We start from the raw sequence: 12,446 nt of genomic DNA on the forward strand, positions 1-12,446 counted from the left end.
AGTTGCGGACACCAGCCCGTTACACCAAGTACCAAATACCAAGTACAAGTATTGCAATAACAAATTATAATGTCAAATTAGCCCTTTGTCATAAAACTTATTGATTTTATTTGTCATTAACATCGACGACTGACAAGTATACTAGTGTATGCTCGATTGCTTCCCCTTAAATATGGCATTCACTCCCCTTCGTTCACCTCATTGGTTGTATTCACTGCACATGCTCGAAAGATCGTGCATGAAAACAGCTTCATTCGTCTGTTATCTATTGAGGCTGGAAAGTTTTGCACACTGTATATACGTAATGTAGCAAAAGTCGCCCATTAAACGAACGGTTGCTTTGTTTTTAATTTCTAAGTTGCTTATATCTTCGAATGTTTAATAGCGATTACGGATCCTGTACGGAGTACTGCTGCCACGTTTGGGACGGCTCTGCCCATTACCAATTAGCTGCCTTGGACTCGGTGCAGTCAATCATCTCAATCAATCTCGACCATCGCAGAAAACTAGCCTGCTTGTCGGTTTTCTAACGGATACATTTCGGGGAGTGTGCGCAAGAATTTTTCAATTTTGTTCCACTGTCGTCGTCGACTAGAAGGTCCGGAACACTCCATCCTTGTGCCGTTGATATACCACCAATTCGCACTAAGCGCTTTGCTTCCTCCTTTCTGTTGCATCCGGCAAAGGAATGGAATACTCTACGGCATCTGTGTTCCCGAAAAGTACAATTTGGGGCTATTCGAGACCTAGAGTGAATACGCATTTTTTAGGCAAACACGTCCGATTGTCGGTGACATCGTCGCTTAACATCAGGAGATTGTGGCCAAGCGTGTGTCTATTATATATTAAAAAAAAAGAAATCAGTACACGTTTATCTCGAAAATGTGCCAACACCGGTCACGTGGAAATCTCAAGAAATTTTTTATAAAAAATAGCGACGCAAATGACACATCTCTCTGATAAGCTGTTCGGAAACAGAGCAAGGTGTTGGCCATTTTTCAGTTCCGCTTGAATTCAGTCCGTTTCTATCCGCGCATTTTCGGCGATATATGGTCGTAATATTTTTGGGCGCGGATGGTTATTTTTTGAACGGTAACGTGCACACGATTTACTGATGAAAATGAGGTCTGTTTTATTATCTTCCTCTTGAAGATAAGTAGTCTTGAGTAGATTGGGGAGTGCTACGTATGAGAAATGAACACAAGGAAAACAAGATTTAGTTGTGGGCCCGTATACAATTGTAAGGAAGTTCTCCCGAGATAACGGGCCGAGATAACCAAAACTTGTCTGCGAATTATTTATTTATTTATTAATAAGTGCGTTACATTGCGCTTGTTGTTGTTGTTGGGGAATTATAATTATAAATCACAACAATATACCATTCCTGAGGGACAACAGCAAAACTTTTCATGTTGCAAGTAAATTTTAGAACAAAGTATCAAAAACAAAGGAAAACATATTATTGGTTGTAACGTTATTGCTTATCACCATCCAGATATACTTATATTAACAAACATATACCTTATATATACACGCCAGCACATTGACGTATCTTGTTCCGTTGCACTGGAGGCGATTTTCGAACAAAAATGTGTAGTCTGATGTACCGTTGTTCGTACCTTGACAGGTACCGCAACATGGCGGGGTGAGGGGCATACATTAATTATAATTTAGAGTCCTCGAGAAAGAGTTCGTCCAGAGAAGTACTGCCACCTTACCTATTTCTGCTCTAAAGCTCTGAGTGGCACTGCAACTGTTAAGGACAGGCGTGTCGCTTATCACCAGGTGCACGACTTGTTCATCCCGTAACTAGGTATTAAAAAAAATATTCTGGGGATGCTCGTCCACATCGCAATAACTGTTAAAATTTAATAAAAACAGATTTTTCAATATTTTCATGAATTTGTAATATTTGGTTCTGTTGTTAAATATTCTATACATCGCACATGAAACCGAATACTGTCGCAACTCTAAATTGTGAAATTGAAGAAACACCATTTCAATATTTTGAAAAATATGGAATGGTTTTTATTTAGAATAATGTGATTATTTTTATTTATACATTATACTTAATTATCCATTTATAAACAAGAAGATGTAATTATAGTGGTTTCATAAAGTATTTATTTTTATTTTCAAACCGCAAATTCTCAGAGAACATGCTTAAAAAATAGGATAGATTTTTATTTTTCCTTTTTTAATTACTTATACCGAACTCGCAATAATAACTTAAAACATTTAGTCCAAAAATTGGGTTTTACTTTTCAATTAAAAAATGCGGTCCTTTTGACTTATATTTTTTTTAACAGAAAGTTGCCAGCAAGCGTCTAAAAGGTTTAGATACGTACTTAAAGAAGTTTACCAACATTCCGCGCGTTCTCTCGAAAAGAATTTTTAAAATGTCGACTACAGAATTCCGCGGCAAACTTTTTGAACTCATTTCGGAAACTTTTTCTTTTGAGCAAGATTGATGTTTAAGAAAAAAACGGATTTTTTTGGTTACAATATCACTTTGTATTTTTACTTAGAAACAAGCTAATTTTCCATCTGCGAATACCACCACCACCACTAGAAATATTTTTTTGATACTAAGTGAGGGCATGAACAAGTCGTATGCCTGTTAGTAAGCGACACGTGTGTCCATAGCAGTTTAAAGTTTGAGCACTGTCAAGTTGTTGACAAACCCCTTACCCTTTTTAACCGGAACACAGTTATGCTCACATTGCTGCTTCGACGGCAGAAATTATTCTAGATTAGTAAAAACCTTAAAACAAGACGTAAACACAAAAAAGTACATTTAACTACCAGTTAATATATTATACTTTTACAGAATTAACGAATTTTTGGATTGAAATTTAAAGTTAATCGAAAAAAAAACATAACGCACACACACACTCAACATAGCCCCGCACTAGGGAAACCCTGTGTCGCGGGTGCCATGGACACACACATAGACAACCACAAATTACACCCAAACTCACGAGAGAAATAAATGTAGGCCATACAAATATTTCTCCCGGCCCGGGAATCGAACCCGGGGACCTCTGCGTGGCAGTCCGGTGTGGTAACCGTTCGGCCACGGAGGCAGTTAAACGAAAGCAGTTAAATGAAATTATACAGATAATAGCGTCATGACACATAATTTGTGTCATGACGCTATTATCTGTATAATTTCATTGACGACCGACCTCGGTGGCCTAATTGTTTGTATTGTGGGTTCTGTACGAGGAGGCACCGGGTTCGATTCCCGGTAGGGCCAATTTTGTTGCGTTGGGTGTTCTGGATATTGCCCCGGAGTGAATTCCGGGCGCTCTGGTACTTATAATAAAGGAAATACTCTTGTATGAAACCGGTTGTGGTTGCCTGGTTTTACCTTTAGGTTATTGTGTTCCACTGCTGAGCAAAGGCCTTTCGTTTCGAATTCCACATTATACCTATAAGAATGTTTTCACATTTTATGACTTTCATCGGGAGGAGAGAAAAATCTAACGTAATTTATAAAGATAAAAAAAAAATATTATTAAATAATAAATTTCGAGTTCTTAGGTTTTCGCGATTGTTACACATAGGAAATGAAACTATGTTTCCGGATTTAAATCGCGTATCGCGCGTTGAGTGAACCGTGTCCATGGGACCTGTAAAGGGCCCGAAACGTCGGTTTGTTTGAAAAAACAAATATACGCGATTTAAATCCGGAAAAATTGTTTCCTTAATAATAAATTATTATACTAATATTTAAATTGTACATTACATTAAATAATTAAAAATTCATTTTCAAAATTCATTTATTTTAAACAAACACAGTTCATATTCTTGTAATAGTTACACAATTATATATGGAGACCCATCAGGTTCTACCAACAAAAAAAAAAAAACAATAAGAAAAACATAGTCCTCAAATTAAAAGCGAATGCAGTCTCATGCAGTCAAATCGGGCAGTCAATTCTACCAGCTTGTAGTGTGAAACTACGGATCCCTATCGTCTTCATCTATCTCATTATACGTTTTCTGGGAAACACGATCGAATTTCGATGCTCTCTCTCGCTCTACCAAACGGTCGTCATTCTTGTACCGACCTTGGCGGCATCTGGTCTTCACCAGATCTAGTAAATATACGAAGTCTCACCTTTTCGAAGCCCTACACCTGGACTGTGTGCCTCACCTTCACCAAGTGAGTTTGGAGCGGCAGTTGTAACTGAACCCGACGCTCAAGATGAAGTAGAACTCCACCTCCTAGTACAAAGTGATTTCAGAATGGCCTATGGTAGAACGATGACGTAAATTCCTTTGTTCTGGACTCAAAAGTAATGTCGCTACAATTTCTGGCGCCAAAAGTAATTTGTAAAGCTCTCCATAGTTGTTATAGCGTCATAATACGCGTAATCAGCTACACGTATACATTTTCGTATAATCGCCTGCACGTGTGTAGCAAAATGTTTAGAAGCGGCATTCATATCCCTGAGATCACGTAGCGCCGCGTCAGCTCTCTCGCGTAATTTGATCATATTACGACAACATGTGTTTACTATGTATTTTTCAAACTCCTTCTCCTCGTGGACTCAGTTTTACTTATTATAATACAAAGGTTTAGGTAAATAACTAAATGTAAACAAACCGTAATGAAGTATTTTACGAGGCATTACCTGGCTACTTAAAAATTACAATGAACTCTGAGAAAACGGTTCTAAATATGACAGTATTTTCAGGTAATATACAACATTTTGAACTACCTATTTAAAACTGTAATAAACATATAACACAAACATAATGTTTAAATAAAGATGTTTAATAACACGTATCACAACTTTCCTACGATAAACAATCTAAAAACCAGTCTTTAAAAGATGACAGCTAATAACATGATTTTTCATATTCCTTTACATGTCACTACGTTTAAATAGGTTGACTTGGGACATTTTTTTCGTGGTTTTTGTATTAGACCCGTCGTCCATTTATTTGTAAGTCAATGACAGCAATAATACGAATTACGGAACTCTACTATACTATTGTATTATACCGGCTAACCAAGTGACAGCTAAAGTTTGTTTACTTTTATTTATATTACATAAACCTTTATACTCTAGATTCTAGTCTTTTCTAGCTTGTTGATAAAACGACCTCATCTTTGAGATTTTTATAACTGGTCTCCTAGGAAGTCCGAAACTCTTACACACTTACAAACTTACAGAGCAAGCAGGGCAAGCGCTCGGATTTTAACTCGGCATTTTATTTTAACGCCGTGTTTAAATCTAACAAGTCGTGCGCCTGGAAAGTAGAAAGCGACACGCCTGTCCGTAAGAGTTGTAGTGCCACTCAGAGTTTTAAATCGCAAAGAAGCAAGAGGCACTCTCAGTGCGCCCATCACCCTATAAATTGACAAGTCCAATGTGCCTGCAATTCCACCAGCACCCTTACCCTTCTAAACCGGAACGTAGTAATGCTCACATTACTTCCTGGCGGCGTACTTTGACAAGGAGCTCTATTGCTGCGAAATTATTGACTTGAACCAATTAAAAAAAGTCCATTCCTCAAATCGAAGTAGGGAACTCCTTATTCAGCGCCCATAGTGCAAACCGTTGGACTGGTGAGGTCGAGTTTAAGGCTATACAAGAATAGGCATTTACTAGCAAAGGGGTGACATCGTCGGTCAACATGTCATTTAGGAAAAAACTCTGCGTAGATTTCTTGCTTTATAAGTTAGTTTTATTAATGACCTGAAAAACATTATGATCACTATTGCGATATGCAAAGTACATAATATAAATATCAAAAAATAATATAGCTAGAGTGCTGATAGCATCACAAAGACTCCGAAACCCTTTGTACGCTCGGCTGGGCCAAGATGTGGCGATCACAAAGATGGGCCCGAAGAATGGTGCGATCTCGAACAACTGCGATCTATCAATTTGTTTAATTGAATTCTTTTCTTTGTCATTTTTTGCTTCCCTTCTGTTTGCACAAGATCCATTGAGATTTAATGTTATTTCTTTTTCGTTTCTTTCTTCCGATACATTCGAGTAAATGCGAAAAGGGAATGAATTTAATGGAAACTGTTTTATTCCTAGTTCGGGTGTATTTATCGTTCTTAAAAATTCATTTGAACACTATGTTTTTAATTTAAATTCCTTTTCAAAAGCAATTCAGCTGTTGTGTATAATTAGTACTATTGCATTCTTTTAAAAATAATATGAAAATAGCGATGGACCTAGACACGTACCTTGACGTAGTCCCCACATTACGCTACTGGAACGTGGACCTTATATAAGAAGCATGCGACGAAACCTCCACCTAGGGTACTGATCGGTCTCATCTCTCACGGAGGTCGAATAAAAGCTCTGATTATAACAATAACGTGCGCATTACACGCCATTTTCCTTTTATTGACCGAACAAAGACGCTGAAAGAAAGACGGCGAAGGTGCGAAAAGTTATTGTTTGCCAAAATTAGCTGTCGACCGGATTGATGTATCGTTTTTGGCAAAAAAGAACGAAAATCCCCGTAGAATATGCTGTTCCCTGATTGGGAAATACTGAATTTAGAGGTTATATTGCTTTTTTGTAAAAATAATTATGAGCTATTTTGGTTTGGTTACATCGAAATTCCGAAATTTTTGAGAAGTAAAATTTTTGGAAAACTTACGAAGTAGATTGAAACAAATTATCGTACGTGATTTAAGGATCCTGTAAGTGTCAGTGAAACTAGAGTCTGCACTTTTGAGTATGAGTCAGAAGTATGAATGAGATCGAGTGGCAGTTGCTGTGAGCCGCCGGTCCGATGTGATAGCTGTCGTTTTGGGACTTTCATACAAATGAATCAATGTAGTAAGTTGCGATCTTTCAGTTACTCCCAATGGAGACTTCATTACAGATAGGCACTATAGTCAGAGACAGTTCATACAGTGCCACTAGCCGAATATGTCAATTACCTGGTGCCACAAATAATTAAGTTCTATTTAACGTGAACATACCCACGGCCGGCCACTTTCTTCAGGTCGTCCGTCTATCTTGCTACTGAGCGTCTTACAGCACGTTTGTTTTGCTATGGCTGCTCCAGAACAAGACTGCTTCATCGGCCATCAGCTCTTGTACAGACATGATCGTGTCACATCCACTTGAGCTTATTGATTTTACGAGCTATGTCCGTTACTTTAGTTCTCTGACGTAAAACTCCATTATGAATTTGATCCATAAGCCAAACTCCAAGCATTCCTTGAGGTTATGTGGTTCATAGCATTAATAACACGTATGTTATAATAAATATTAGAAGTTGTAAATGTGTCTAAGCTAGTCGTAATTATGTCTGGAATGTAAAAGGAAAATATATAACCATTTACAGCTTAAAAACATCTAGAAGTGTAAATGGCTCCCAGAGGTTTAAAAACAGCCAAACTTAAAACATTACGGGGACGAGTCGCAAAAATAAAATAAACTTTTAATGTCTTCACGAAACTGCTGTGACACCATTTTGTGAGCGCTTCTTTTCTGAAACAGGTCAAACTTTTCGTAATGTTTATGATGACGGAATGCTGTATAAGATTTGTGCTTGCGAAATATCACACCGTTGTTGTCAACTTTTCAAAAGAGAGGTTTAAAGGTTCTTTAAGTTAAATAGGAGTTATAAAAAATTTACACTACATAATTGTTTTTGTGTAGTTCGTATTTTGAATACCTTCATGTGATAAATATTGTATTATAGTAGCTACCTACAGCTCATTAAGTAATAAGAAGGTATATTAACATTAAAAAAGAGCTGAGGTAGCCCACTAGGCTTTCACGGGAGATTTCTTTTTAATCGAGAGGTCAGCGGTTCAAGTCCCTTATATTGGCATGTATCTACAAAATAAAGCCATTTCCGAGTTAAATCGCGTATATTTGTTTTTTCAGTCAAGTTACTTATATGTGTTTGTAAATGTTTAGTGATAGCTCTGCTAGAAAAATCTCTCGCTGACGGTCAAGAAAAACAATGCGATGAAACCAATTTTTTGAAGAACGTTCACAACATCTCACTGGACTAAACTCTCTCTTTAGTGGAACTTATTCAGAGTTAAGGAAGGAAACCACTGGTAAAACATAAAGTTTATTGCAGCAGCTTAGTATTGTAGTCAACGAAGTGGTACGCAGTGGGACCCCTTACAGATATGTGGTTTCTAAGTTTCTCAACCAGCAGTCCCACAAAGGTGGAAGCAGTGGCGTGTCGTTTCTATCCTCTATTTCGACATCACATGCGATACACCTCACCAGTCTTATACTAAACGTTAACAACTTGTTTGCGATATAGATTTTAAGACTTTCGTGGTTATTCACTAAATGATTATCACTAATATCAGATTTCTTACCACGGTATGACTTCTTTTTATTTTCCCGATATTTCGGAACGGTTGCACGCTCCATGGTCACGGGTTGACTCATCAGTCAACCTAACCGTGGTAAGAAACCTGATATTAGTGATAATCATTTAACTTGTTTGCGAGTTTTAGATATATGGAATGCCATCTATTGGTGGTGCTCGGAAGTTAATTTCATAGCACGGGTACGGTGACGTTTGAGATTTAAAGTTTCTAGAGATGTATGGATGTATAATCGATTGAAAAAAAAAATTGATTTAAATCAGTGCCTCCAGTGAAAGAGGGAATAACTCAAAATCGACATTTTTCAGGAGAGGAGAATAAACCACTACTTTTATTGATTGTTGGTTGGTATTATTAGCATTTTTTATGATTTCTAGCTTTAGGTATACGTCTAAGCTTTCGTTTGATGGGTATTAGTTAAACATCCAGTCATCATTTCAATATTTTTTTAAAGTTTTTTTAGAGTTGTGGTAACAAAACACAGCTTATGGTAACAAATTTTATTTATATATTATATATGACTTATTCCTTTAGCTGCGACTGTTCTATGGTTATAACAACACTTATGATACTCAACTTTATCACAAACAAAGAAATAGTGTGACTTATTCAAGCATATAAAAGTGTGTATGGAAACAACCGTGCGGTAAAAATAACGAAATTGTATAAAATACAAAATGTATTGTATGTTACATTAATCTGTACATTTGTCGTTGGAATAATAATAAACGTTTGAATCTGAGTCTTCATCGGCTCTTAACGTTTTGGCAGTTGGTAGATAAAATTCACGACATTCACTGTCAATAAATGGTAGAAGTGTCAGAAGATCCTTCGTTTTCTCAACGCTTACGGGGAGAAGTTTGTCGGATCTGTTTGTCAACGAATAACTAAGATCTTTGACTCTTCCGAACATCGAGTATGTACTCGGTCTTCCGAATCTCTGGAATGAACTTATTATATATATATATATATATTGCTATTATAAAAGTAGCAAACTTACGTCACAAGCATTACTTCTTGGTTCAATAATTCCTAGTTCTTGATCCGAAATTAACTCCCTCTGCAATGAAAGCGAAGAAAAAAACTGTATACATGACAACTAAAATAATAACAAAAGACTGACTAAAAATAAGAAAAATGTATAGGTATATATAAATTGTACCCAAAAGTTGTTATTGTAGAAACTACAGGTTACTTACACTAATCTACTTAGTCATAGGTTTGTAATTAAATATTATATGTAAGTATTGATACAGCCGCTCACGCGATGCGCTCCTCCTACCGCAAAATGACGGCTATTTGGTTTCGCAAATTAGAAAAGGATTCAGTTTAAATACAAGTTTTTATAAATAAAAATTATTATTCTGCATTGCTAAATAAATACCCTCCGTACTACCAACAAAAACATCTGAAATAAAATGCAGTAATACACCGCAAATCCTGCACTTAAAAAGCACTAATGACATTTTTGGTGTACTTGGATAAATATGAAAATATTCCGTTTGAGTGGTTCTAACGTTTACCGTGAAATTACTCCTTAAAGTATAGTTTATAAACATTTATATTCAGGGTACACTTAAAAAATGCTACTTGCGGTATGTTTTTAAGTTTTTTTAGTTTTAGGTCTAGTTTAAGTTCTTGTAGTTGTAAGAATAAAGGTGGAGGGATGTGATGTGGGTAGTTTTAAGTAGAAACGCGGCTGCGCCCCGCGTCGTTTTTGAGTCAGAATATACGTGTCAACAAGAGTGGTTGTGTATAATTACTGTCTCCCAGTGACTCCCTCTGGCGGTAGGTAACACAAATATTTCGAAATAAGCCATGTGTAAATAAGCAATCTGAAAGTTGTACAAACGTACCTACAGATAACTAATTATATCGGCAACGTTACACGAGGATGTTTTACGAGGTTCGTCGGCGTTTGTTTCATGGTCCGGCGAGAGCATCCTAATGACCTAACTTGCTTACGCCTAATGTTTCTTTAAACACTTCCTCTGCAACCATTATGTAACGCTCCAAATGGTTACGTACCTATTGTTTGCTTTTGCTTTAGATGAAAGAATGTGTTGTTTGAGTTACGGGATTCCTTTTATGTTGTTACAACTCCTACATTAATTCCTATAATATAATTTTTTATAAAGGACTTTTAATCGTACCTATAACACACCCACGAACATTTAACTGTTCTTTACAGTCGTCTTTATAAAGTCACAGATTCATTTATGCAATATTTACGCCTCTACGTACAATAAGATTCCGGTTGATGTTCAAAATTTGCCATTTACGACGTTTAAAACTATAGTGAAATAAAAAGTTTATACTGCTCGTGGGTAACTTGGATGACAAAATACGTGGTAGCGACTCGTTTAATTCTTGCAGGTAGTATCGACCTTTAATCGGGATAAATATTGTTAATGATAAATGTATTCAAAAGTATATTTACAAAGCGCATCCTGTTTTTTGGTTGGTGTGTAACAAGCTTCAGGACAGGTGAGATTCTTCAATGAAGTGTCTATATATAGCCGACCGTCTCCAGCTACTTGGAATGGACCTGTAGTCCAATCTGAACTTCGGCAGATACATTGAATCCATGGCCAAAAATGCAGCCAGGAAGCTTGGCATCCTTTCCAAGGTGAGGCGTTACTTCACACCGGGACATAGTAGCTTCAGCTGTACCAAGCACAAGTCCGGTCGTGTTTGGAGTACTGCTGCCACTTATGGGATGGCTCTGCTAAATACCAACTGGCCACCTTAGATTTAATAGACAAGCGTGTCAAGAGGCTTATAGGTGACTAGAAACTAGTAGAGGCGAAGCTGCAGACCCTTGAACACCGCCGTAAAGTTGCCTGCTTATTGGTATTATACAGAATCAAAGGTTCCGTGTCCCCCGAACGCTATAACTTGGACCTTTTCAACTGAGAGTGAATAGGTATTATTTAGGTGTACATGCTACATCGTCGACCTTATCATCACTTGCCATCAGGTGAGATGGAGGTCAAATGCGCACTTATTTAAAAAAATATATTTAATTTGCATTTAGGATATTTAATGCAATTCTTTACATAGTTTAAATACAATATGACGACCGACAGACACTTGTGACAGACGAACGATCGATGTGGTGTCGTCGATGAAATATGAGAAAGAGATTCTGGAACGTTTGAAGCTACGGACCGCGTACTAACTATATGAGTTACCATATCATGCAACATTGTCGTATATCTGATATACTTTCTTTTTTTTAATTTCTTTGTTCAAAACAAAATATTAAACTAAAACTTATATCGCCAGACTACTTACAAAAAGCCTTTAAAGGATTTATACAAAAGTAGAATACATGCAGGCCTGAGACCTGCGTATACGGGCCGAGATGATGAGAATGCATCGCAAATTAAGTCGCCACTTTTGTTATGAGTACGACATACAACCCAAGTAGTACTTTCCTGAAGCTTGTTTGCATTTCTTTTCATGTTTCATTTTATTTATTTTTTATTTATTTATTTGATTCTCTAACAATGAGTACAATATATACATTACAGTAAGATATACATAATATATAAATACAATTAATTGCCCCGTTATTTAAAGGAGAACACGACATGCACAATAATCTGTTTTTATTTTACATAATGTCAACATTCTTTAAAAAATACTTATTAAGAGAGCAAAGAGCGTCTTTAACTATTAGTGTAATACACATCTTTTAAATTCAATAACTATTAAGGAAAAATAAATATTATACAGCCTCTGTATTTGGATGACAAAAATCCGTGGATTTGACCCGTTAAGCTCTTTCAGGTATTCTCGATCTAGGATGTTTAAATTAAATGTAGTAATGATAAATGTATTCAAATGTATATTTACAAAGAGCAACCCCTAGAGTTTCTTGCTCATTTTTCTCAGGGGAATCTGCATTACGAATGAGCAGTAGAGTTTAATCAGTATGACGATATCAAGTGTAATTTGCTTACCTAAGAAATAAACATTACTTGACGTTGAACTTTGACTTTAAAATTACTATGTATATATCAATTACTTACTTAATTTTTCTCTCGTTTAAATTTCAAATTATGTTTTTATATAGTTTTATTTTCTCTCACAT

Source organism: Hyposmocoma kahamanoa, unplaced genomic scaffold (assembly GCF_003589595.1).
Source record: "Hyposmocoma kahamanoa isolate Upper Pololo Valley unplaced genomic scaffold, ASM358959v1 169, whole genome shotgun sequence".
NCBI classification, from domain to species: Eukaryota; Metazoa; Arthropoda; class Insecta; order Lepidoptera; family Cosmopterigidae; genus Hyposmocoma; species Hyposmocoma kahamanoa.